The sequence below is a fragment of the Equus caballus genome, chromosome 14, assembly GCF_041296265.1.
Source record: "Equus caballus isolate H_3958 breed thoroughbred chromosome 14, TB-T2T, whole genome shotgun sequence".
NCBI classification, from domain to species: domain Eukaryota; kingdom Metazoa; phylum Chordata; class Mammalia; order Perissodactyla; family Equidae; genus Equus; species Equus caballus.
In genome coordinates, this window is record NC_091697.1 from 99,457,990 (window position 1) to 99,461,503 (window position 3,514).

Here is a 3,514-nt window from a genome sequence, read left to right on the forward strand (position 1 = left end):
GCCAATGCTGTCGGAACCTGGAACGGTCACTTGGCCCACAGGTAGGAACCCAGATGCTGCCCATGCCCTGTTGCAACTAATGGAGCCAATCAATAAGATTCTCTAAATGCCTGGAAAATTTGAATTAGAAGTAAAAATTGTCAATTACTCATAGAATTTGGAGGTACACGGTCATTACAAGCAGGAAAGCTAGAGAGGCCATGGTGGGTTGTATGCAAACTCAAGAAATTTAGAACAATTTTATCCAAAGATTAGAGAGGCTTGCTCTTCCTTACTTGTACCATATTAATGAGACTTTTTAGCTATTAGCTAGCAAATAAAAGATTTGGAACCTTTGAGACAGACATCATTTAGAAGCTTATTTCAAAAAGTCCCCTTCATTTTCTACTTAAGATAACATTAAAAAATAATGAGTTGTTAGTCACAGGCTTATGACTAGTCACAGCCCTTTGTGATGAGGTCTCCTTCCATAACCATTTCAGAAGTGTGAGTACAGACTGGAGATATCCCTGCCTCAGGAGGGCCAAGCTCGGACATGACCTGTCATGGGTTCTCTTATTTGGAATGACTTGTCTCCCTCTTTCATACATTTTGGGGTTTTGTTGAGGAAGAATAGCCCTGAGGTAACATCTGCTGCCAGTCCTCCTCTTTTTTGCTGAGGAAGACTGGCCCATGCCCATCTTCCTCTATTTTCTATGTGGGATGCCTGTCACAGCATGATTTGAAAAGTGGTACATAGCTCCACACCCGGGATCCAAACCAGCAAAACCCAGGCTGCCGAAGAGGAATGTGCGAACTTAACTGCTGCACCACCCGGCTGGCCCCTTGTCTCCCTCTTTCAGACCCAAGGTCACCAACAGAAATTTCCATTACCACTTCTCCTCTCTCTGTTGCAGAGAAATTACAAAGTAGCAATGCAAAAATTCTCATGACAGTGTAAACCCTGTCTTTACCATAAATCCCTATTTCCCAGGATAATCAGTGATTTTCTGATCAGACTCTTAAAACCAAAAGAGATTAGTAAAGATAACTCTAAAATCAATAATCTACGGGCATTTTAATGAGGGCAAATCAGAAATTTATAGAATTAGTTGGTCACTAAAGAACTGAACTAATTTACACCCTATCAAATGGACCATTATTGTTCCTATTTTGAGAGCTCTCTGATGAGGGTGTTCCGAGTGAGTGTAGAAGCTCCCCAAATCATGGCAGCTGAAAGCGGTCTGGAAAGTCATCTACCTTCACACTTCTGAGGCTCAGGCTTCCTCCCACCTAATCCCAAGATGTAGGGAAACTAACCTCAGAGTGGTTAGACTGATCTACTGCAGTGGTCCCAGTGCAGGGCCAGCTCAGCAAAGAACCCAAGGGTCCAAGGCAGCATGGGGAATTACCCTTTATGGCCAGGGAGTTTCCTTCATTGCTCCACTCAGTCAGCATCCGATTGTGAAATGCTCATAATGCTCCAAACATTGCTCTGGGCACAGGAAATATAAGACAGTAACAAGATTTCTGCCAGTACAGCTTTTACATTCGACAGGGGGAGAGAAAAAGGGAAACACTTAAACAGATGAATAAACGAGAAGATGCAGTGACTAGTACTTATGAGGGCCAGGTGTCTTCTTCAGATTACCATGTTGACCTCTGAAGAGGTCAGGAGCAGGAATGAGGAGACAGACAGACAAGGAAGTGTTTTAAAATACCATTTTATTTTTGAAGACCTGTGTCCCAGTGCCTATTTTTAGAATACCACCTGAGAGGTCAGAACAGGTAAGAGCAGCTGGCCTGCCTCTCCCCATAGACGCAATCTGTATGTGCCACTAAGAACACCCTGGTCGCTGTAGGTCTCAGAGGACTGGGACATGAGGTGAATGGCTCCCAGCTGGCTGTACCCTGTGCCCTGAAAGGCTGAATCTAGGCTCTTTGGGAAGAGGGAGTAAAATACTCCCTTCATCAGCTGGGCATGGAGACAGTACAGGATGCCTCTCCGGGTTCCATTTAGCGCCAAACCACCTCGAAAAAAGGAAGGGACCCAGGGGATGAAAAGTTGTCCCTTCATTTTCTGGGGTAATCATTTATAATCCCCCATATTAAGAGGTCTACTTTATTATTCCACAACTGAGTTAATTTCAAAATCTTTTCTCCACAGCGCTCCTAATAAGAAGCAGATGTGGGAACCACCTCAGAATGAGGAGAACCCCTCTCTCCTATCTTCCCAACCTCTGGCTGTTGCAAACAAGCCAAATTTAAACCAGCAATCATGCATATTTCCAATCAGCACTCCAACTTTCTCCCCATGGAAGTAACTCCTTGGCTCGCACAAGGGAAGGAAATGTTTCCTTCAAAAAGCGATGCCAGGACAGGGGGCAGCTCATTCTCACGATAGTTAACATGCTAACCAGCCAGTGCAGTGAGGAAATCGACGAAGGACTAGCCAGGAAAAGGCAGGAGAGGCCCCAAGCCAGCAGAAACAATGAGAACGACAGCGCAAGACTGGGGAAAACGTTCATAACGTTGGAGAACAAGAAGCCTGTCTTCCTAGAAGCCCACCCTGTTATGGATCCATTTGGTGGGGCTCAAGGGAAGGAGTGTTCTCTCTCTTTATCTCACAAATCCCTGATAATAGACAGAACAGAAGGGATATCCTGAAATCCACAGAGCGGGCGGGGACCAGCCTTCGTGGTATGTGGAAGGGGGAACATTGCACTAACGCAGTTAAAAACCAAAGACCTCTTGCACGTGTTTTACGACAATTCTCCCTCCTCGGCAGTAAGAAGATGCAAAGATATTGCCATGCCATGAAGAATAAATAAGAAAATGCCACAATGGCCCAAGGAAGAGGTCCCCATAAATAAAATCTGTTTGGGAAGAAAGGCAAATGAAAACGTAAGAAATAGTCTTTCTTGCTCCCAGCCTCACTCATGCTTTTCTAGATCTGCCCCCCTCAAATGCCTCTCGTGGTTCTGAGAAAATGTCTGAACTCAGTTGTGAAAAAGTTGGAGCTATTTGAGGCTTCTGGACAGTTCATGACAGAAATAGGCTTCAGGGGAATATTGTTGTTGACACTGGCTTTTGTTTGGGGTTTTTAAATATATATGCAAAAAAGGTTACTTGTGAGAACGTTAGAGGCCAATTCACTGTGCGCATAGTCTTCACCAAAAGTAATTAGCACTAAGCCAGTCTGCCATTTAAAAGTCTTTTCATTGGAAAAACCACCAGTTCAGTTGCGTGTCCTTGTCTTTTTCTGACAGAAATTCGCAAGGCAGAGCAAAGCAGCAGCTTCCATAGTAACACTCAAAACACCGAAAGGCTGGTGGTGAACTCAATAAAAGTGGAGCACACAAATAGCTGATAATGTCTAAGTGGCTAAGCAGACAGTGAGTAGCTGACAGTTCTGGGAATTAAACTGGATGTTTACTTTAATCTGTTTAATTTTAAATTGGAACAATATTTTATTGTACAGTAAGTTTATGTAAATTTTTTAATGGTTGGTTAAGTTACATGCTTGTTTTTAGAT